The sequence below is a fragment of the Ambystoma mexicanum genome, chromosome 14 (assembly GCF_040938575.1).
Source record: "Ambystoma mexicanum isolate Mex_15411 chromosome 14, UKY_AmexF1_1, whole genome shotgun sequence".
NCBI classification, from domain to species: domain Eukaryota; kingdom Metazoa; phylum Chordata; class Amphibia; order Caudata; family Ambystomatidae; genus Ambystoma; species Ambystoma mexicanum.
Window position 1 is genome coordinate 16,315,431 of NC_090940.1, and position 24,371 is coordinate 16,339,801.

General features: G+C 48.9%; 1 protein-coding gene across 4 annotated transcripts in view; it reads left to right on the plus strand.

The window, feature by feature from the left end:
- The window catches only part of SLC25A21 (solute carrier family 25 member 21), a 991,659-nt gene that overhangs the window by 196,221 nt on the left and 771,067 nt on the right, over positions 1–24,371 (plus strand). The window contains exon 1 of one of the 4 annotated variants that reach the window (XM_069638418.1): positions 10,396–10,624. The exons of the other annotated variants lie outside the window; for them this stretch is intronic. The gene's annotated coding sequence lies outside the window, so the exon portion shown is untranslated. Of the gene's footprint in view, positions 1–10,395; positions 10,625–24,371 lie in introns of those variants that run through there. 4 annotated transcript variants of the gene reach the window in all.

Here is a 24,371-nt window from a genome sequence, read left to right on the forward strand (position 1 = left end):
CAAGTTATGTCTCGCTTATTTCTTGTGGAGATCGCAGGAGCGACGTCTAGAGTGGTACTAATAATTGTGGCAGGGATATTAAAGGTGATTAAGTGGTGGTCTGTCCACTCACAAGGTTGGTTAGAGTCAATGTTAATTTCACAATTTAGGTCCGCTATCCAGTCCAAGATTCTGCCCTTGGAGTGTGTGGGCTCGTTAATATGCTGCGTGAAGCCTAGATTAGAGAGTAGATTATTGATATCAAAGGCTGGGGTATCATTAGTGTCTTGGAGACCCAGGTTGAAGTCTCCAAATACAATGATTTGAAATTTAGTTTTAGTATTAACGGCAAGAATATCGGATAGGTCTTCAGCAAAGGTGGATATGGGCCCAGGGGGCCTGTAGAGAAGATGGAGTGTAATAGTCTGATTCGGGGTTAGAGAATTTAGCTGTCAGTACTTCAGCTGAAGTGATTTGATGCACATGGGAGATGCAGAAGTTTGTAGAATTTGTATGTATGATGGCAATACCACCTCCTTTAGTTTGGCTGGTATTACGATCACACCTGATGATGGTGTAGCCTGTAGGGATAGCTAATGAGAGTAGCGGTCCTGAGGCAGCATGGAGCCAGGTTTCTGTGATGGCAATGAAGTCAAGGTCATGTGTTGTAGTAAGATCGGCAATGTCAAGTGCATGCCCGGTGAGGGATCTGGCCTTAATGAAAGCTCCCTTGATTGTAGTTTTGGGGGCGAGTGGGGTGCTCTCATCTGGGTTGGTGTCTGTGATGGGTGTGGGTAGAGCGGTGGTGAGAGTTGTTACAGTTGGAGGTGAGTGGTTGGTTTGTCGAGTAGAGTTCATGTAGTGGTAGGAGGCGTGAGGGAGTCTAGAACCAAGTCTGGAATTCCTCGTGGATACCGTGCAAGGTTGGGTAGGTGTAGGTTTGGTGGCAAAGTGTTGGAGCCAGAGGACTGGGGGATTGAGGTATGGGTTGGTAGAATGGGTAAGGGTAGCCATAGCTAAGGTGGGGAAATGCTGTAGGTTGATCAGCAGAGTAGTGCTAGGGCTTTGAGCATGTAGGGTGGGAGGTGTGGTGAGCGTTGGTTGCGGGGCGCAATGGGGTAGTGGAGGTGTGTGCGTCCAGGTGTGTAATAAGGCTGCAGGTAGGGAGTTGAGATAGAGAGAGGATACCTCAGTTAGTACTAATAACTTGAGGATGAAAGGCAGGGCGAAGTGATTAGCCACAGAGGAAAGGCTTTGCCAGTGCATCACGACTGTACCCTCAGAGGTGTCCACGGGTTAGGTAGGTTAAGGCGATGTACAATTTGCAAGGGCCTAAACGAGGCACTGCTATGAGTAATTGGCAGGGCTAGCAATGGATTAGGGGAACTGCGTGACAGGCAGGCAAAGATTGCATGGTACAAGGCAGGTTAGCAGGCACATCTGTGACGGCATCAACATTCAAATTAGCAGTAATACGCTTAATAAATGAGCAGATAAAATGCCATTTGAGGCTGGGTACCAGGCAGTTGGTCAATACATTCAGGCAAATTGGCAATTAGTCAATACATTCGGAATGTGCTATAGAGCAGATGTAATGTACAGGAATGTAATGTGAAGCATATGAGCAGAGTGGCTGGCTTTCAAACAGTACTAAGCTACTCTGTATCACAAAGTGGTTTGCCAAGGAGGGGTAGATGCACGGGGGCCGAGGCAGAGATAACGCGCCTTGCGATAACCAGTGCTATTGAGGCCAGTTGTGAGAATTGGCATATACAGGCAGTAGAGTCGTGGGCAATATGCAGTAATCAGATGCCAGAGTGACACAATATGAGTAGGTTTCAAGATATAATATACGTGGTGGTGGTGGTGAGGGTAACAATATTGGGTCAGTAGTGTGAACAACTTACAAGAATGTCCTAAGTAAAGGCAACGGGGAGTGTGCAAGTAGTCTCTTAATGGGTCTCGTCATGATGTGATACACACAGTACAGAGGTACATGTGGGACAACGTTATTCTGTGAGTGCCTCTAATGGTCAGGGGTCCAGGCTGACAGGCTTGCGGGCCGGCGAGAGGACATATGGTAGAGAAAGAAGACTGGAACTTAGGGACCTGGAGCAACACACAGCACGGCAGGCTCGGTCAGCTCAGTCAGGAGCCTTTTTCGTTAGGCCTTCTTCCGTGGGCTGGCGCTCGCCTGCCGCCGAGGTGTGATTGGATATATGGTGACTGCTGCAACCAATCCAAGCGGTCCTATGCTTGGTGGCTCGGGTTGGGGGGGTTGCATTCAGCAGGACGGCCATCTTAAAGAGGGGTGAACCTTGAGTAATGTAATGGCGAGTGCACTCAGCACGAATAAGCAAAAAACGTTGGTGTTCCCAGCAAAGAAGATGATCAGGATACTTTTTCGGCAGTAAAGCGGACGATGAGATTAATATGCGGCAGGATGCCGCTCGATCGTGAGTAGGCTTGGGGGCTGCTGGTAAATATGCCCAGAAACTTACCTTGCCACCCAGCAGGGTGAAGGTTAGGAGGGTGCTGCTCCTGCAAGACGGGAGGGCTCAGCCAGAGCTCCTGCTCTGCTGACGATGGACTGGGTCCTCTGACTTCGGTGACCACTAGGGGCTCAGGTCTGTACCTGGAGTCTGTCTTCCTCTGTTGCGTCTGTTGGACCAGTACAACCTTGCCTACAGGGATCTGATGTTCCTTGGCTTTCTGCTTCTGGTCTGTCCATTCTTTGGTCTTTCCCCTCTCGGGCTCCCTTTCCCTGATCTCAGTGTCTTCCTCCAGAGTGTAGTCTTCCACTTCAGGTAGTCATGTTCGTGGTTTGTATTTGATCATGGGTCCTCATGAGGGATGTTCGGGTAGCTCCTTAGCATCTGGGATATTGCTTGAGGCATGGACGCCAGGTCTGCAGCAGCCTTCTGGCGCACTCTCTTTATGGTCGCCATGAACCACTCCACCATGCCGCTGGCTTGCGACCACAGTGGGGTGAATCTCGGATGTTGGAATCCCAAGTGTGCGGCAAACTTCTTGAATTCTTGCCCTTGAAATGGCGGACCATTGTCTGTTTTGACAATGTTGGGGACGCCCCACTCGCTGACCAGTTCATCCACTACTGTCACTACTTGATGGAATGCTGTGATTGTGACTTGTTTCACCAGGGGGAATCTGGAATATTCATCAATGGCCACTAGAAGATGACCCCCTTCTTCCAGGGGGCCGTAAAAGTCAATGGATACCCTTTGCCAGGGTCCTTCAGGTAGTGGAACTATCTGGAGCAGACAAGGCGGTGTGGTTGTCGCTGTCACCTGGCATGATATACAGTGTTTCAGTGTGTCCTCGACTATGGTGTCCATGTAGGGGAACCACACTTGATTACGCAGGATCTTCTTGGTACTGGCTATGCCTCTGTACCCTTCATGTGCAATAATGACAGGGGATTTCCTGAGACTCTTGGGGGGCCACTAGCCGGTTCACTCTCAGGAGTGTCCCTTGTTCTGTTGTGACCAGTTCTCTGTGTATCCTTGCCATTCTCTGTAGGTCTCTCATGTCCACCTCCCCATTTGGAAGCGTTCCGTGGACATGTGGCACCATCTGTTGGTGTTCGTGGGGTGGATAGCCGCCTGAATGGTAGGGTCAGCTCTGCACTTCTCAGCAAATTGTTCCCTTCTAATGGAGGGAGGGAGGGCATTCAGGGATAGGTAGGCAATGTATTATTCGGCCTGCAGCTGCATATCCGTGTCCGGGGCATTGCCTGGGTGTCTCGATAAGTAGTCTGCCGGGATGGCTACACCGCCCGGCTTGTGGGCAGTGGTGTAGTCATACTCCTGAAGGCGAATGCCCCACCTCTCTATGCGCGGGGGCATCTTGATTTTCAGATTCCCAAAGAGTGATAGCAGTGCTGGGTGGTCTGTTATGCGTACAAAAGTCCTTCCGATTATGAAGTGGTGACATTTTTTGCACGCCCAGACTGCCACCAGGCTCTCTCGTTCAGCCTGGGAGTAGGCCTGCTCAATGGGGGTGAGCGCTCAGCAAGCATACGCCACTATGCGTGTCTCTGACTTCTGGTGTGGATTGGTCTGGGCCAAGATGGCACCCAATCCGATGGGACTTGCGTCGACTGTGATTTCGGTATGCCATTCCGGGTTGAAATATGCGAGCTGATCGTTGTTTACAAGTTCCTTTTTGATCATGACAAAGGACTATTGACATTGTTCATCCCATGTAAAGGGGAGGTCCTTATTGAGGCGTAGTCTGAGTAGGCTTGTCAGTGTCGCATAGTGGGGCAGGTACCGGGCGCAGTAGCCCACCATCCCTAGGAAGGAACGTAGTTCAGATACATCCTTCGGGGGGTCCAGGTCGTCAATGGTGCTTATCTTTTCTGGGTCCACTGTGAAGCCTTGATCCGAGAATATGTATCTGAATAAGCATAGACTATGCTTGTTAATGGTGCACTTCGGGCCATTGAGAGTGAGGCCTGCCTCATGGAGGATAGTGCATACTTGTCTTAGTGCATTATTGTGATGTTCTTGAGTGACTCCAAACACCAAGATATCGTCACTGTAGTTGAAGGTGTTTGTGACTGGTGCTATCAGCCTGCGTATCGTCTCTTGGAATATCTCGGCTGCCGAGGATATTCCGAAATTAAGCTGCTTATAGGGGAATACGCCTTTGTGAGTCGTGAAGGTAGTTATCGGCCTCGATGCGGGATCGATGACCATCTGGTGATATCCTTGGTTTGGATCCAACTTTGAGAATCGGGTGGCTTGGTTCAGTCTTACTAGAATGTCCTCAATGTTGGGTCCAGGATGTCGCTCCCTTTTGGATTGCTGTGTTCGGGATCTGCATGTCGACACAGAGGCGTAGGCGCCCATCTGGTTTGGAGACTTCCACCAAGGGGGACACCCACGGGGTGGGGCCTTCCACTCTTTCGATTATGTCATTTTGTAGTAGCAGTTGCAGCTCTTGCGTCACTTTTGCTTGGAGATGGAACCCTATCCTTCGGAGGTGTTGCGGCACGGGCCGTACTGTGGGATCAATATGAAGGCATATGTCTGTTTCTTTCAGCATGCCTACATCCTTAAATAGGTTGGGAAACATCCCTTTCAGTTCGTCCATGTCCACTGCCCTTTGAGTTATGGCTCGTATTGTTTGGGCCTGTGGCGGGAGGCCTTGTATCTTCTCGGACTGTTCATACTGGAGGTTGATGAGTTGTAACGCAGTGCCCATCTTGTAACTCAGGAGGCATCTTCCCATACTGGGCTCTTGATGACATGAATCGTGACAGGGACTCGGTGCTCCCTGTGTACTAGGTCACACAGAAATTGTCCTTTTGGATTTCAGTGGTAGGGGCGTTCCCACTGGAAAATGCAGGCTTGGGAATGGTGCAATGGGCATGTGCCTGCCATGGTCTCATTCATTTTCTCATTCATCACATTGACGGTGGCCCCTGTGTCAATGAGGAATGGCATGTCAAGTCCTCCTAGGTGTACAGTCACCTTCCGGGCTGTGCTATCGTCGTACGTGTCATATATGAGTCAGACGTATTCCTTACTGTACCAGTCATACTCGTAGTATCGGTCTGCATTTGGTGGTTCCTCTTCCGTCTGAGGATTCTCACAGGGGTCAACTGTGGGGAATTCTCATTGTTGGTCTTCCCCTTGGTAAGGTTGTGCGCCAAAGAGGTGTTCCGAGGTGTCAAAGGCTCTATCTGGGATGTCAACTTGTAAGTTCTCGACAGCTCGAATTAATCCGGGGTGCGTTGTATATGCTGCACTGTTTCTGCTGAAGCCGGTTCTCGTGCTTTCTCTTTCTGGGTATGGCCGCAGCTTGGGCGCCCTCATCGAGTCGTATCTCCGGGGGGGAGTCGATTGCAGTGGCGGTCTGTATGCCGGTAGTAGTGGGGCCCTCTCCCAGCACATGATTTGAAAATGATTCTCCTGCCGCACCTCATACACATTTGGCCGATGGCGGGGCATTGGCCCGTGTGTGGGAATTCAAACCCGCATCTATAGCATTGTCTTTCGGGTTGGGCCCGGCGAGTAGTACTCCAGATGTCTTGGTGGGGGGCTGCGCCCCTCTGGCCGGCTTGCCCTTGGGGGCTATTGACCATGGCAGCAACAATGTCTGTCTTTTTGGGGTTTTTATCTGGGCTGCTTGTACATCAACCTGTTCGTAGACTCTTGCCCAGTTCAGCTATTTCCTGCAGTGGGAGGGGTTTCTTTAACGGGTGTTTCCTGAATTGCGAGGATATACACCCCTCTGTCACCCTCAGCTGGATGGCCTCATCATCGACGGCTTACAAAAAATCTTGCACAAACATAATTATGCAAAAAACGTTATATGTAACTTTGTAAAACAGACAAAACATTAAAACCAATACATTAGTGTAGAAAAGGCATGTTTAAAAATGTAAACATAGCTAGAAAGAATGAGTGAAGCTTGGTTGCCTCCTAAAGTTCTGTTCCATAATTCTCTTGATTTAAAAAGTGTAACGTGCAACATTCTGGACGCACAGTAAGTCATCTGCTCACAATAAGTAACAGGTGCTGTATTGTGGACACATTCCCGTTTTGCCTGGGCGTTATGCATCATTGGCCATTGCGGTGGTGAATTTTGGGAGCCCTTTGCATCTGTACGCAGGATGATTTTATGTAAAGAATTTTTATTGAGAGATGTGAAGGCTGCAATGCTTAATTGGGAGTTGTCTTTTTATTATGTAAAAATAGTCATGTACTCTGGGAGGACACCGCTTACCAGCGCCATCCTCCCCTGCCGTGTGTAGCTGACACCTGACAGCTTTGGGTATATCAAAAGCCTCTGGCCGTGGACAGCCTGATTAGCATTTCAAGGCCCCATGGATTTGCATCTCCATTGTCAAACCTTGCTGGTGGCTGCAAATACTGAAGAATGTTAATTAGCAGGCCTCAGGGAAGCCTGGGTGCAGGAAGTGACAATGGAGACCACAGACAAACACCTCTTTGTAATGCAATGGGTCAACCTGGTACAAACACCACTCCTTGGTATGAAAGGGCAGTGATTGTCTTGTCTGGAACCACTCCTTTCAGAGCAGGGAAGTATGTGAATTGTAGGAGACAAAAGTCTGCCTGCCGCCCCCTACTTCAAATGAGGGCCATGTTGTGACCAAGCACGGCATAGGCCTCAGTTAATTAGGGAGACACTTCGATGTACAAGGTGGGACTTAGAAGTATATGTTGTCCTTCCCCAGTCTGTTGCCAAGTCTTCTGATTCTGACCTGAAGCATCACTGAAGATTGTTGGTGGGGACCCAGGATTGGATCATTACGGTGGGTATAGCCTGCACCAATCACTGGGGCCCGTTTGGCTTTAAAACAGGGCTGCGCCCCCCCTCACTGATCAGATCTGAAGACTTCGGGAGGAGTAAGAAGGAGGACTAATCTGGACCCGAGCTGAAGGTACAGTCTACCTTACATCTTCTGCCAGTGAAGGAAAGCCAGGAGTTCCAAGAGGGGTGCAAGATCCCTCCCCTAAACATCTCCCACGTAACAGAGGGAGAGACCAACTCAGGGGACCCATCCAGCAGCTCCAGGACTGGTACCCAGCCAGCACACAGCATGCCCTGCTAGGTTCTGGCAGTAAGCTTCATAGGTGGGACGTTCCGGAGAGTCTCTGGACAAAGGACAAGGCTGTTGCCTGCTAACACCTTCCTGACCCTTGGGCTGTCCGCCTTGAAAGGACACGAGCCCTGCAAAGAAGCTAGGATGAGTGTCACACAAGCATCATCCAGCGTCCATCTTTTTAAGGACAATTTCGAGACAGTCGAGTCCTTGAACCGCATCCGGCTGCACCGCTGATTGTTGTCACGCCGCAGTCACCAGAGCCGTCCAAGATGCCTCTACCAGCATTCCAGATCCGCCAATCAGCATAGAGACGATTCTTGGGCCCGAGCCGCCGTGCTGGACAGCCTGCAGACGTCTGTCCAGCCTCACTTGACGAACTGCCTGTCGCCTGGTACCCACAGCAGTCTCCCGCCACTAACTCTGTCTCACGGGCTGCGAAGAGCCCTGGAAACGCCTCAACGCTGTCGAGCACCCAGAACTTCTTCAGCACCAGGTACATTGTGGTTCTGCCCTCCTGGTCCTTCTCCGAAGGCCCCTAGAGACAGTTACGACCCTTTGCCCCTTTGGTGATGAAACCAAATAATCTTGAATTCTAAGACTGATTACTTTACCCTCTTGTCAGTATCCAGAGTGCTTCCCTTTCCTTTGTGTCTCTGTCCTCTGTCTTCCTTTACAGTGTGGGTTGTAATTGTAGTGTGCTAGAACTGTCTGTTGTAGTAATAATAAAGTAGATATTTGTATTGATAATTTGTGTTTCCAATCTTTTCGGATCCCTTCTGGTGTACTAGAGGTGTGGGGCTGATAGATGGTTTAGAAGCCATATTCATCCCTGGACCACTGGTGCCCCGGAAGCTGATTCGTCACAGGGGGCACGCAGGGAAAACATCTGTCTCCTACTGATTAAGCGGGAAAAGGGGGAACTTGTATAGGGGGAGAGTGGCATAGAGTTTGGCGTCACTGCTCCCACTGGTGGCAGGTTGGGTCGCCAGTCAAATGTTAATGTTAATGTTAAAGGACATTTGTACCGTGCACTATCACCACCAGAGTGGTCCCTTGGCGCTCTGGCGGTTCTGAAAGAGGAAGGGAGGGGAGTTAGTGGGAGGAAGCAGGAAAAGTACAAGAGAGCTGTGATGTGCTGTTGGCGGCCTCAGCCCGGTGGGTCTGTTGGCTGGGCCTGGGGTGTTTGCGGACGGTAGTCGTCATGTACTGTTGTGCAAGACTGTGTGTTTTTGTTTTGTTGTTGCAGTGTAGTGAAGTTTGTGCGGTTTGTTGTGCTGTAGGTTTTGGTTGTGTTTGGTTTGGAGTTTGAGAGGTGTATGCAGAAAGGGAGATTGTTAGTAGGGTTGGTTAGTTTGCGTCTCTATCCCGAGTTTATGCGGTCGGCTTGCGCAGTCTCCCCTGGTGCGGCTCTGTCCTGATCTCGGTCCGACTGGCATACAAGGTTCCTTACTCCTCTGGCCCCCACCTCTAACCTGCTCTCTCATAGCTCCTCTTATCCTCCCTTCATCCTCCTGTGGCCAGTGCACCTGCCAGTGTCAACCTCTCAGGTAGTGTGGTGATTGCCAATATCTCGTCAATTCCACTCCACTGTGGTACCTGGCGGTAACTAAGGGGCGGGTGAAAGTCTTGGTACGATTGTCTGGGTTAGTTGGCTCAGTCTTCGTGCGTGCCGCCTGTGTTCCAGTCTGTCCGGTGTCAGCCGTCCAGGTGCTGTGTGAGTTACCCTCTCGGGTCGGGGATGTCCAGTTTAGTCATCCTTTTTTTGGTTTTGGTTTCCAGATTTAGTCTGTGGTGTTGAAGAGACAGGTTTTTAGTGATTTCCTGAATTTTAGGTGATCTTCAGTGTTTCTTATTTCTTTTGGGATGGTCCAGGTTTTTGCGGCTAATTGGTAGAAGGAGGTGCCTTTTTCTTAAGGTATCGTTTGAGTTCCAGGTAGATTTTGTTGCTTGATCGGAGGGGCCTCTCTGGTTTGTAGATTATTTTCTTTTGTAGGAATTCTGCTCCTTGTCCACTGATTGCCCTGTGCGTTATGCACATTGTTTTGAAGGTGATGCGATGTTTTACTGGGAGCCAGTGTAATGTTTTTAGGGCTGGAGTGATGTGGTCTCTTCTGGATAGTTTGAGGACTAGTCTTGCTGCTGCATTTTGGATCTGTTGCACTTTCTTCAGGAGGTATTCTGGTATTCCGAGGTAGAGGCTGTTTGCGTAGTCGATTTTTGACATGATGAGGGCAACCATAGTGAGTGTTTTGTGCGTGAAGGAGAGGAAAGGTAGAATTCTTCTTGCCATGTGGAGGAGGAAAAAGCATTTGATTATGATTAATTTAACACCTTCCACAGCAGTGTCATGAGAAAAACAAGTCTTCTTGGCCCCTTACGCCCACAGGTCCATGCTTGTAACTTCACACTTCCTGTGATGTCCCGCCTATGACGTCACCGGGGTCAAAGGCTGCGCCCCGTGGGGCGAGTGTCTGGTGTAAAAGCAGAAGATCCTTTGGGGGCAGCTGGGTGGGCTTCCCGGCTGCAGGCGCAGTCCAGCAGCCTGGCATGCTGGGAGCACATGACATCATGCGCCAAAAACATGTGTGTAACCCCAATTTATTGCTGCATATAACTCGCATATCTTGCCCCGGGGACAGTAGAATAACAGCGCCCTGGCCGGGAGCATCGGGCCAACGAGAATAGCAGATGCGACAAAGTGTGTGTGGGGGGGGTGGGGGGGCGGCTGTGACTGCCGGGCTTCCCAAACTCTTCCTTTTATGGCAAGGGGGGGGCAATGCAGGAATTGGGCCGGATTTCCCCAGAACCTAACGCAAGAGCCCTGCATGGCACACGGCTGTGCGTGCACCAGCAGAGAGCAGCTGTCACCAGCGTTTAGAGACCAGCTTCCAGGCGCTGAAGCGCTCTGCCTGTCCTGCACGCCAGGGAATGTGTCCTCGGAGTCACAGAAAGGATGAGTTTCCGCCGGCGTGTGCCGGACGCTCCTCGCTCGCCAAGCTCGGGACCAGTGAGAGGCTTCGGTAGCTCAGTGGGTTCATGAAAGCTGTGAGTATTCCCTGTCTGTTCTGTCCCCAGTCCCCTCCTGCTGGATTGCCAGTTCCTCTCTGGCTCTTGCTCAGTGTCTGCCGCAGCGCCCGTCGCCATCTCCCGCTCTGTCTCTCTCACCTGCTCCATTCCCTCCCAGTCCCGTGGCCGCCACTCCTTTGCCCGCGGCTCCCGCACTGCACTCTTTACTCGCAAGGTAATAGTTTTACGGGAGAGAGGGAAGGTGGCGGGAGGGGTGTTGGGATAACCTGACATTTTATGTTGCCACGAACCAGAAAAAGGCCTAATTCTAATGGAAACGTCCAAGAATAGGAGTAAGCAGTTCGGGGTGGCTGATAGACAGACATTTAAAAAAAGCCTTTCTGTCTTTTGTGTTGAAGATGCCACCTGGCTCTATTGGGCCAACACCTGGGAAGCTGGGTGAGCACCAGCGCATATTGTGGCTGTGCCTGGCACGTGCCAAAACAGTTGGCTTTGTCAACATGGCCTCTCTGCAAGGAATCAAGGGGTCGAAGGCGCGCTTAAACACATTATTCTTACCCAAGTGGCACATTTAGCTCTGCAATTAACCTATGCACTCTCAAAAGACTGCTTAGAAATAACACTGGCAGGCCCGTCACAAAACAAAGCATGAGGTTCTTTCTTGACAGGGCTAGCTCAAAGATATTCCATGAGGTTGTGGGTTCAGCGGGGAGGGGCAGGTGGGAATGGCCATATGGAATTTGCATAGCCAAACACCCAGAAGCTGTCTCCCGCCGTACAGGTCCTCGCCTCCCTAGCTGTACTGCAATGCAACATTTTCGGCTATTAAGTAGTGTTTAACCACCCCTAATTGCCAAACTTAAAAAGGTGAAATAGTATTTTAAAGCAGGTCCACTCCAGATAAAATGGAGGAAATCTACATTGAATACTAATCCCACAGACTCTTCTTTATAGATGTGGCGTTTCACCAGCGCCAAGAAGCACTTCCCAAGTAAGCCTCTCGCCGCCCTGTAGAAAAGCTGACACGGAATTGACATATTCCTTTCTGAGGAGAAGTAAGTAAGGAAAGAGCAGAATATATAACGGGTGTGGCGGGTCAGAAGGACGCATGCTATGCATCCTATGCTATAAGGATTCCCTACCTTCCAAAACCAAGGTGCTCACTCATCAGTGAATGTCTTGCCAGAATCTGTCCACTTCCCAAAACTAACCTTAACTCACCCTACCACTACAATCACGATGGGAGAGAGACTTCCTTCTCCTGGACTTTGGTTTTCACCAACTTCTATTCAGTAGCTGATTCTCAGTCTCAGTCTCTGGTGACTGTTTTGATCAGCTCTATTCAGTAGCTGATTCTCAGTCTCAGTCTCTGGTGACTGTTTTGATCAGCTCTAATCAGTAGCTGATTCTCAGTCTCAGTCTCTGGTGACTGTTTTGATCAGCTCTAATCAGTAGCTGATTCTCAGTCTCTGGTGACTGTTTTGATCAGCTCTATTCAGTAGCTGATTGTCAGTCTCAGTCTCTGGTGACTGTTTTGATCAGCTCTATTCAGTAGCTGATTCTCAGTCTCTGGTGACTGTTTTGATCAGCTCTAATCAGTAGCTGATTCTCAGTCTCAGTCTCTGGTGACTGTTTTGATCAGCTCTATTCAGTAGCTGATTCTCAGTCTCAGTCTCTGGTGACTGTTTTGATCAGCTCTATTCAGTAGCTGATTCTCAGTCTCAATCTCTGGTGACTGTTTTGATCAGCTCTATTCAGTAGCTGATTCTCAGTCTCGGTCTCTGGTGACTGTTTTGATCAGCTCTATTCAGTAGCTGATTCTCGGTCTCGGTCTCTGGTGATTGTTTTGATCAGCTCTATTCAGAAGCTGATTCTCGGTCTCGGTCTCTGGTGACTGTTTTGATCAGCTCTATTCAGTAGCTGATTCTCAGTCTGTGGTGACTGTTTTGATCAGCTGACCATGGCCTTCAATGCTGGCGTAAGCACATGGCATTATCCACCGTCCTGGAAGACTGCAACAATATTCCCCATTTTTAAAAAGGGGGATCTTTCCAAACCTCCTTCATAGTGGCCCATTTCTTTGCTGGATACAGTCTTCAAAATGTTTCTACGAGTGCTGTTGGGCCATTTGGAGCGCTCACTCACTGGGAACAACCCTCTACAGATAGACAATTTGCTTTTCGCCCTGGTTTGGGCACCATGGAGCAGGTGCTCAATTTGTATCTAGTGATATCCAATTTTGTCTTCTGTAGGGGTTAAGTGGTCCCTCTTGCTTTTATGGACCTAAGCACGGCCTTCGACCAGGTGGATCGTGCCAAGTTGTGGCCGTGCTCGAGTCCATGGGGTGTCCAGCAGATATTGTGAAAGTTCAGCGGGAGATCCATTCAAACACTAAGGCCAATGTTCAGTTTGGACCAGGGGGGAGGTGCACCGAATGGTTCGACATTATACTTGGTGTACGTCGGGGTTTGTATTGGCTCCTCTAGTCTTTACCCTATATATTAATGGGGTGCTGCGTGCATTATTGAACACTGCGGGGGACTTTCTGCAAAGGGGTGGGGCGGGGCAGACCGTTCCCGGTCCTGGCCTGTGCCGACGATACAGTGCTTATGGCCAGAACGCTCGGCACTACAGGCCTTGGTGGACGCTTATGCCACCTTCATGACCAGCCTAGGCCTTAAAATTAACTCTGTAAAATCTGCGGTCATGAGCTGTAGTGGGGGCAGGAAGTCCATCAAAATGTGCCCCATCACCTGTAAAGGTGACATATTTCAGAGGGTAACTGAATACGACTATTTGGGTGCCAGATGTTCAGAGTCTTTAACCAATAAGACACATGTAACCAAACAGTCTTTGAAACTAAGCCAATACTTGGGGTGGGTCTTGCCCGTTTTTCCTCAAGGTGTAAGGGTCAGCACCTGGAATCGACACTTAAAGTGGATTCTATGCAAGCTAAGGCGGCCGCCCTTTATGGTGCAGTGCTCTAGGGGTATGTAAAGCCTGGCGACACGCAGGCTAAGGAAAATCGATACCATAAGCATCAGAGCACCGAGAACTAGAGTTGCATTCTTTGGAGGATGAGTGGGCAGCTGCTCCTGGCTTATAATGGCTTAGAATCTGGGGAATAATAAGGCTTTGTTGTGCCACTTTATCATAAAGGCAACCCTGAGCAAGGACCTGTGGCACAAAATACGGTGGTTAAAATTTGTCAGAACGCATATGTCCAGGGTCATCCTGACGGTAGTACCTCCAGCCACCACGGTGCTTCTATCTAGGGAGGTGAGATCGTCAAAGCTGGTGGTTATGAGGGAATTTGCGGGCATTTACTCTAATGCAGCTCGGGCTTCCTAGGCAGATGGGAATCACCAGTAGATAAGTGGGACACCCTCTTTTCAGCCGTACCTTATTTGGGTCTCAGGGTGGACAACCAGAGTTGGCTCATCAAAAGGGCCAGGTTTGACTGCCTGCGTTTGAGTGCTAACACGGCAAATTGGACAGGGTATCCGGATGATCCTTGGTCTCCGGTTTGTGATGCCTCTGTTGAAGATCTGGCCCATTTTATTCTGTTTTGCCCGGGGTATAGAATTATTAGAGAGTGGACTTTACTGCAAGTTCTAAGACGTACTGACCTACGCCAACATAGGCCAGCATTGTCCTTCTTATTGCCTTATTAAAGGCAGAAACAAAACCAACTGCATTGGCCTTATCGTACCTGAAGGTTGCAATGTTTTTAGGAAGGGGCTTTTTGAAAAGGCTGGTAACTGTATCTTAACTTTGCTGTAACATGTGGATATATATGTTTTGAACACCTGTGTATTTTATTAGCATTAATGCATGGTTTTTATGTGATATTTTATATTTACCTGTTTAATGAATATTTTTATTATTCGAATAAACATTCTAGAACCCAGTCTCTGGTGACTGTTTTGAACAGCTCTATTCAGTAGCTGATTCCCATATATTCTCGGGGGACTGTTTTGAGCAGCTCTATTCACGAGCTGATTCTCAGTCTCTGGTGACTGTTTTGATCAGCTCTATTTAGTAGCTGATTCTCAGATAGTCTCTGGTGACTGTTTTGATCAGCTCTATTCAGTAGCTGATTCTCAGATAGTCTCTGGTGACTGTTTTGATCAGCTCTATTCAGTAGCTGATTCTCAGTATTTGGTGATTGTTTTGATCAGCTCTATTTAGCAGCTGATTCTCAGTATTTGGTGACTGTTTTGATCAGCTCTATTTAGTAGCTGATTCTCAGTATTTGGTGACTGTTTTGATCAGCTCTATTTAGTAGCTGATTCTCAGTATTTGGTGACTGTTTTGATCAGCTCTATTTAGTAGCTGATTCTCAGTATTTGGTGACTGTTTTGATCCGCTCTATTCAGTAGCTGATTCCCATATATTCTCGGGGGACTGTTTTGATCAGCTCTATTCAGTAGCTGATTCTCAGTATTTGGTGATTGTTTTGATCAGCTCTATTTAGTAGCTGATTCTCAGTATTTGGTGATTGTTTTGATCAGCTCTATTTAGTAGCTGATTCTCAGATAGTCTCTGGTGACTGTTTTGATCAGCTCTATTCAGTAGCTGATTCTCAGATAGTCTCTGGTGACTGTTTTGATCAGCTCTATTCAGTAGCTGATTCTCAGTATTTGGTGATTGTTTTGATCAGCTCTATTTAGTAGCTGATTCTCTGTATTTGGTGACTGGTTTGATCAGCTCTATTTAGTAGCGGATTCCCATGTATTCTCGGGGACTGTTTTGAACAGCTCTATATTTGTTCAATACTTCGTTTTTTCCTTTCCTCTTGGGATAGTGACATTTACGACCCTTGCTCCCTTGGTGCTGAAACCAAATAACCATGAACAGTTGACGGATTGCTTTACCAACTACCCTGCTGTCAGTATCCAGAGTGCATCCATTTTCCTTCTTTGAAACGGTCTGTCCTGTGCATTCCTTTACAGGGTGGGTTGTATTGTGTAGTGTTCCAGAACTGCCTTTAGTGATATAAATAAAGTAGATATTTTCGATACAACCTTGACTGGACAGTCCCTTTTATCATTGGGTAATAATTGTATTTTCGCTGTGTTGCAACTAACCAACGATCCACAACCTTTCAGAGATAAGCCTGCCGTTCCGTCCACGTTATCAAAATTGGACAAGGAGGTTCATAATTGACTTGTTTCCTATCTGTTTGGATCCCTTCTGTGTACTAGATGTGTGGGGCTGATTGATGGTTTAGAAACCCATATTCATCCCATGACCACTAGTTCCCCGGAAGTTGATTCATCACACTGACACTCGCCAGAGGCATCATAGGCAGTAAACTCGACTATTGCAACACCCTTCTCATAGGTACTTCTGCTCAGAATCTATCCAAATTACAACTGCTACAAAACAATGCACTCAGAACAGCCCGGGGCCTAAATCGTTCTGATCGCATTTCGAATGCTAGGCGTGAAGCCCACTGGCTACCCGTTAAAAGAAAGCAGCATTGAATTGAAAATCCTAACCTTTACTCACCGTTGTATCCATAACGTGGCACTCGCCAACCTCAATCATCGCATCTCCATAAAGACCAACGCTCGACCACTGCACTCCTCCTCATCCCGCTCTCTCCTAGTTTTTAAAAGAAGCTTGCTGGTGGAACTAGCTTCACCGTTACCACTCCCATCCTATGGAGCGCTCTCCCTCCGTTTATCAACTACGAAGTCTTCAGGAAACTTCTAAATACCTGGTTATTCAATAAATATGATTGATACATTCCCTGGATGCTGAACAAACTTTGACTGATGCTCTCCTATCGTGGAGCCATATCACGTTGTTCAAGGCCCCCGTGCGCTTTCTCGTCTCCTTTATTATACCTACTGTGTACAAGCGCTGTCATACCCTTTGGTCACTGTGCTACATGAATGCTATAAATAAATAATGTTATGCATACTGTAAGGAAGGCATGGTATCAAACAGTGAAGACAGACACAAGTGATCACAGTTCATCAGCGTTTATTGCACTTCAGTGGGTTGGGTGAACGCCCACCTAACCCTAAATCTAAGGATGGGGGCAAGCGACAACCATCAAAGTAAAAATAGCACAGTCCTAGGGGAGTCTTGTCAAAATAAAAAGGGCCTATTCTAATAAACCGATTGCCAATCCCTACTTCTAAATACAAATGGTGTGGGACAGTAGTGTGTGCAAAAGAAAGAGGGCTCAAGTAACAATATGTCAGGACCGCCGGACAATTTGCTTCTTTTCCCCATGTTTTCAGCATGGGGCAAGGGGCACACTTGAGCTTAGCACAGACTCTGGCTTCTCCAGCACGAGGATGCAGTTCGGGATATAAACCAGGGCCTTCTGCGACATTCTCTTTCTGTTCAAAAGTCTCTCATTCATACAATGTCTTGGATACAAAACACAACATCAAAGTTCCTTTCTCTTCAGGAGTCTCACGCTTACAAAGTCTTGGGTGCACTGTTCACCCTGGGTCTCCCTCAGCAGGGCTTGGACCCCTTTTATACACCAATTCACAATAGGTCTCCCTCGATCGGGATCAGACCTTGCACTCTCACTTTCTCCTTATTTCAAACTTAGATAAATTCACAATAGGTCTCCCTCGTTTATTCATAATTGATGACTTTCGACTGTGCGATGGATTTTACTTATACCCTCGCAGGACCACTTCGATTCACTCTTACTTGATTTCTATTCTTCGTTTTCACATTCACATATTAAGATTCCTTTTGTCACTTGTTTGTGGGATACATAGTCAGGGACCTTCGATTGGGCACACGCGCGGTGCCGGACCACTCGATCTTGTATCTTAGTTCATGTTAAATATTCAAACAATTCATCAGCTGTCTGGCCTTTACTTGTGTCTTTCATCAAATGCTTCAACGTTCGCTCTTTCGTGTAACAATGTTGCCGCTTGCAACCTTCGCTTCAACACATACCAGCCTCGTACAGTTTCCTTCAACTCACCAGCTGTGTTGATTTCTCTGTTTGCGGCTTTGGACAGCTGCAGCTTCACCCACGCATTGTGTATTGCTTTTCTGGTCACTCACTGGGGCCTTAGACTCCCACACCCTCTTACACAGACCAAAAGCAAGTACTTGGACTCAGGGAGGCAATAAATCACACTTGGGACTACTGGTTTAGGAGAAAATAAACGTCTCGTTATAGGCTCTTTATTTACACCCAATATACATACACATAACTAACATATAACATATGGTTGATTATACATAAACCTAGAAAAAGAGCATCACCGTTACTATAGCTGCGAAAGACACCTTTATCTCGTCCACCACAACACCGCTTAGTTCCCGAGGAGGTAGGCAGAGAGATCTCTCGTTCTAACAGGGTCTGGAGCGGAATATCCTCCCTCTCAGTGAGACTGCATCACCCGGGGGCCAAATCTCTCTGACTTCCCTGAGCAATAGCTCATCTCTTTATGGCAGAATCCCCGCCCACTCATGGTTACCGCTGCCCTCGACCGAAGGACAGACAGTAAGCATTTGAAGCAAAGAGTGGAATAATCCAGCTAGAAGTGGAAAACCCAGCTTCTTTCCCTCTTCTCCGTTCCCAGCACCCCTTATCACTGCACCTGCAAAGCTCTGACTCCCTTCTTTGCTCGTCCATCAGCGGACAATACAACAACTATCCTCCACAATTAGTTCATCTGTCATCATTATGTGACCTTGCAACCGTTCCAGAATTCTCGTTAGCTTACCGAGCCCACGAAAATGTAGGCTTTCATTGCAGTAATGGAAGTGAATGTCCAAAATGGCTGTGCATCAGCACCATGTTGTTTAGCTCATTTTCTCACACGCACTACACTTGGCCAGTCTTGCAGGAGGGCCATGGATATCTCGGACACACAATGCAGGATTCTTCAGTTTTCCTTCTTGGCCCTACACATGCTGCATTCAAGTTCCTAGGAGTATAACGATCACTCATCTAAAAGGTTAAGGGTATCTCCTTTCTTCTCCTTTCTCGGGCTGCTGTCTCTCTACATCAGCTCAGCTGCTGGCTTGGAAGAACTGCTCCTTCATGTGCTTTCCCTCGCTCAAAGTGTGCTCTCAGGCACTGCCTTTTATCCGTGTGGGGAAGTTCAATGGAAGTCAGGTGTGTGTTGTCAAAAGTAATTGCCTGACTCTGCCTGACCATGGTAATGGGACAGGTCAAGTACATTGCTCGGGTACTAGTCTGTTTTCTCCCAGAGCGGGCTATCTGTGTAGCAATGTTCGTGTAGGGAAGGGGAGGGGGGAATTAAAGTCCCTGAATCCTACCGAATAGGAGGTGTTGAAGGTTTTAGAGGGAAAGCGATAGAGCGTCTCGCCATCAGGTGTCGCAGTCCCCAAGGACCCCTCAACAGGTGATCTTTCGGCACTGGTCAACCCCCAGGGTCTGGATCCAAAGGCGATGGCGGTGCCCTGGCCACCTGAGAGAGAGAGAGATCCCTGGGGATTAGCGGGTGAGACACCCTCTGGTTTCTCACAATATCCACATTTACTTTGTTTAGTCGCTTTGCACAAAACACACGTTATTGTATTTTACTTTGAATCACAGAGGAGTCGATACATTATTATATTGAAATGTTTTGTATTAAAATTAAAAAATGTAAATGCATCAATCATAGCCATCCCAATTGTGTACAGCCATCACTATCGAACAAACAAAGCACCCATCAATAACATTTTGGACTATTCAAAATCATCCCGGTGATGAGAAACAATGTTAATAAACATTCATTTTCTGTATTATTATTATTTTATTTTAGGATCTTCTTGATTGCCATTTGAGATAATCTCCCAAACCTTCATTTTTTTTGTTGTTGCTCCCAAGCAATGCACAAGGCAAAATAGTTCATTTGAAACCTCAATCTACCATTGACTGACTTCCACATCCATATCGCTCAAACGTTTGCGTTGACTTGGGACTTGATGGACGGTTCTTCGTAAGCATCGTTAGCTGAATGATTCACGGTTAACATCGGATACTAGGCTTGGTAGATGTCTTCTACTTAAGTTCTTTCAGTGGGCGGGCTGGTTCGCATTATTGGTACAGCGAAGGGACAGACGGGTCCAGGAAGGGTGTCCCAGGTTATCGTGACAGTCATTCATTGGGCCGCGGAAGATATTGATATGTTGAGGATGAGTAAAAATATTATTGCTCAGCCATCCTGAGAAAAACATAGGTTTCCTAGCCCCCCACCCCCGATGCCATATTTGCTTATATTTTCTATTGAAGAGCCTCACCCCCCTACCTGCCCCCTCTGGAGTCTCTTCGGGCCAGCCACACAGTTTCAGTACCAGATCGTTGGGCGTGGGTGCCTGTGTGGGTGGGTCGATATGTTTCCTATCTATTTAAAAAGGAATTTTAGCGACGACTCTCAATCGAAACAAACAGTGGTTATACCTTGTATGATATGCTCAGTAATGCCTGGTTCACTTCCTTACCAGGATTTCTCTGATTGCCCCATCTCTTCTTTTTTTGTTATTTCTTTTTGTTAGCTTTTGATCACATAAAACATATTCAAAACATAACACACTGCTAGCAAGATTATCATTTCAAGGCCCTCTAACCCAACTTGACTTCTCCCTAAATGCCTTTTCATCAAAGAGTATCCCTTAACCATGAGAGAGATCTTGCCTACCAAAAGCTCCACTATACCCCCCTACGTCCCCTCATCACATTAAACCAAGCTCTAAACAGTAGGCCTCACCTTTCCCCTGCCCCACACCATCTCTTCTTTATTTTCTCATGCCTACTGTTTTCCGACTCTTTGTCCCTTTCAGTATGGTTTCGGGTTTTAGACCTCTTCTTGTTATCTCGTGGTTTTCTCCTGTAATATCCTGGGGGTCCTACTTCTGTTCGGGTCTCCCCAACCTTTATACACTGTTTCCTTTGGCAGGAGGTATACCCTTTTAACCGCCCTGGCATTCCAAACCCCCTGCATGGGCTCCCAGGTTCTCACGATTCTCAGCAGCAGTTTCAGTTTCCTTTGTGTCCTCCAACCCGGTCTACGGTCTGCTGTCGGGTCTGGCAGATGCGTCACTTGCTTCCCGGTCTCCCCCATGTCTCCGACGTTCTCAGGGAGCTCTCGCGGCTTTCGACATGTCTGTGTCCGACCTCTGTCTCTTGGGCTTCTCGTGATGGCGCCTCCAGCCTCTTCCTGACTCCACAATTCAGACAGCAACTTCTGGCTATCCCGCATCAGGATCAGTGAGTCTCTCGCCATCTTGACACTTCCTGGTTTTAAACACTGTGCCACCTTCTGGTTCCATGCTCCGTAATACTCCCCTGCTCCTCCTCATCTAAGTCTTCTTGTAAGGTGAGTAGGAAAAAGGCTCAGTCATTATAAAGCAGATGGCCTGGCTCTATATTGCAATATGTCGTATGGGTTGATGGAGTCAGAGAGTAAGTATCATGGCCTGAATGAAACGGGGATACCGGGGTTTGGTCAGAGATTCTGCCTCTCCCCCACATGATCCTCCCTCAGGTAGCCACCCCCAGGGTCGGGATACCGTAGCGGCTGCCCTTTCCAGGCTACATGGGAAGAGAATTTTCCCACGGAGGGAGTGGTGACATTGCTGGATTCACCACACACCTCCAGGGAACTTGCTGTTTTTTGAGTGTCCATGTTCTGGAAGTGATAAGCGCAGCACTTGGCATTCTCTATGGCTGGGGGAACGTAATGTTGGTGATGTCACTAATGTGCTGATTTAGCAAAGAACTCGAGTCTCAAAAATATACATCTCGCCATCTTGCTAAATGTTGATCTGCTGAATAAGCGAGCACAGTGACTCATTACATTTCGTGCAGGAACTTTGCTAAGAATGGGTTGAGCGGACCAAGAAAAAACTTGAATGTTCCCCCTGATTTTGGTTCTTGTCGCTTTTCACGTGAAGTTTACCAATTGTTCTCCATAAGTCTTTCGATGTTTAGCAGTGTTGCATTGTATCATTTTTAAATCGTCGAGCAGGCAGCAGTTAAAGGCAATGTATTTGGGTTCCCTCAAAAGTCACTTGTCTTCCAAGGTGGTGGTGATTTCCACCTCACTTCCCGTAGTGCAGTCAGTGTCTTTGTCCTCGTCGCCCATCATTTCCGAGGATGCCTTGGCCGTTTCAAAATTGACTATATCACAAGACTGAGATTCTAAGGACGAAACTGGGAAGAGTATCTGTTTATTGCACCGATCCTTTAGTTGGCGTTGATTGTGTGAGTCGATCTGCTAGGAATGATGACCTCTCTTGTGTGGGGACTGTCAGCTGAGGAGGACATTGTGTGATGCAGCAATGATCCATCATTGCTGTCCATGGCTTGTGGTGAAATTCAGCTGAAATTCATTGCACATGGGCATACTGCATCTGGTCTGAGTCTTCCGATTGTTCTTTTTCCTTGGACTCTATTCAAAAGTAAACAAGAAAGTTTGTGCCAGTTCTCAATTCAGACGTTAAAAACACATGCATTCTGGGGGGCGCTGTTGAGCAGCCGTCAAGATGGCTGCCTAGCTTGTTAGCTCCATGTGTTGCCGCTGCATATCCGACGACATCTGCGGTCTGAACCTTCCCTGCGCCTGGATTCCTGATCCACTGTACCCTCCACAACCAGGGCTACGTGCCACTGCAATCTGGGCTCTGATCGGACCCCTGGAGCCGGAGTTCGGCGTGTGCTACACCATCGGGGCTGCGGTGGCGCGCGGCTGCCCGTCGCAACATTCTCCTTGGCCTGGCTGTCTCGCTGCTGCTGCCCACCCAATCGCCCGCTAGATCCGCCGGCTGGGCCCTCGGGCTCGCGTGCCCGGGCCCTGTGGGGTGTCCGCCTCGCACTGCCCGCGACCCGCACTGAGTGCGCCGTGGGTCGGGCGGCGCTCCCACTGGCCTGGCGCTGCGGCCTGGGTTGGGCCCTTCACTGCTCTGCTCCGACCTGCCTGTGACATACCCGAGACCACCTCGCTGAGCCGCGCACGGACCCTCCGGCGGGTGCCCCCGGTGGGGCCCTCAGCACCATACTTGGACCTGCCTTGCTCGACTGTAAGCCTGCCGGAGAACTGCAGATTCATCCTTTCGCTGACAGGGCTCCAGGTGAGGCGCTGCTCCGCCTGCTGCGCGCAGCATACGACATTAACCCCTTCGCCCAACCGCCATCTGCCCCCCCCGGCTGGAGCCTTTTTTTCCATGCTGTTCACCCTGGGGCCACCCCCGTGGAGCGCCCATACCCGCCACTGCTGCCCTGCACCCTGGCCGGCCTCCGTTTGCACAAGACTACATGTGCCCCTCCTCAAGAGGGCTTTGATCCACGCTCGGACATTGGACATAGAGCCTGCCCTCTCCCTGCGCTACACCGCCTGCCGACCACTCATAACTGTTCTGGTTCGGCCCTAGCTGGGCCCTGCAATTCCACTGAACATTGCCTCTACTTCCCTGCACGTCAGTGCCCACGCAGTCGCTACCTGTCCCTCTTGCTGCGCCTACTCGGATGCTGGCCCAGACACTGGCCTTCCATCAGAGTGTCATTGCGGCTGCTCCGCACCATCCTGAAGCCGCGGACCCTGCCGCCTCCACCCACGTTCCATATGTGCAATTGTGGCCTGGCGCTCTGCCTCACTGAACCGTGCTTCCCCGACTGCTGGGCTTGCGGCGAGCCTCCTTAACACGCTCGCCCTGGTCCCCACTCTGAGCACTCGACGCCCTAAGATCATCTGCTACGATGTCCAACAGATCTAGGAACACCAATAAAGCCGGGGCCATGGACAAATTCGCCAAGCCCACCCCGAGGTCCGACTCGGCCCACACGTCAGACGACCAGGTGTCCGATATGCTCCCTGCTGAGGCACCCACCACAGACCTCACCTCAATCATGGAATCCATGGCTAGAAACTTTGCAGCGTTCCACGAAAAGCTTGATGACATCAATGCCAACGTGGCATCGCTCAGAGCCAAATTGGACCAGCAGGGGTCGAGAATCATGGAGGCTGAGAACAGAATTGGTACCAATGAAGACAACATAGCCACGCTCCAGGGCACCGTGTCTACCCTGGTTGCGGACATGAAGGCGGTCAGGGCCAAGTGTGATGACCTCGAATCTAGGTTGCGCAGAAATAATATACGCATCATTGGTGTCCCGGAGAATGCGCTGAGGGGCAGACTGGAACCGGCAGTCGAAAATCTTTTGAAGGAACTACTGGGCAATCCAGACATGTCACCCTTCTTCACCATTGAAAGGCACACCGGGCGCTCTCGCCACGGCCCAAGCCTGGCAACTTCCCGAGGCCCATCATTGCGAAAAGTTTTGAGCTTCAAGGACCGCGACCTAATTCTCCGCCTCGCTCGGGAAAAGGGCGAGCTACGTATGGACTCGCAAGTGATCAGAATTTTCCCCGACTTTTCAACTGGTGTCCAGCAGCAGCGCCGCCAGTTCCTTGGAGTGAAGAAACTCCTCAGAGAAAGGAACGTTCCCTATGCCATACTTTTCCCGGCACGCTTGAAGTTCACGTTCAACAACAAGTTATATTTCTTCACTGTGCCGTCCGAAGCGGTAAAATTCATTGAGGCACATGTTCCCCTGCAACCTCCTGTCGATGACTCTATGAACAATGACTGAAATCCATGTTGATCTGTGCTATTTCTCCGCTATGACCACATACTGTTTTTTCATACCACTGTTTGCTCGCATCCATGGTCGGTTGCGCTTTGTATCCCCTCCGCTACAACGCCCCTTAATGCATGTTTAATTTTTGCCTTGTTCACACTCCTGCCATGGACCAAATGCTTT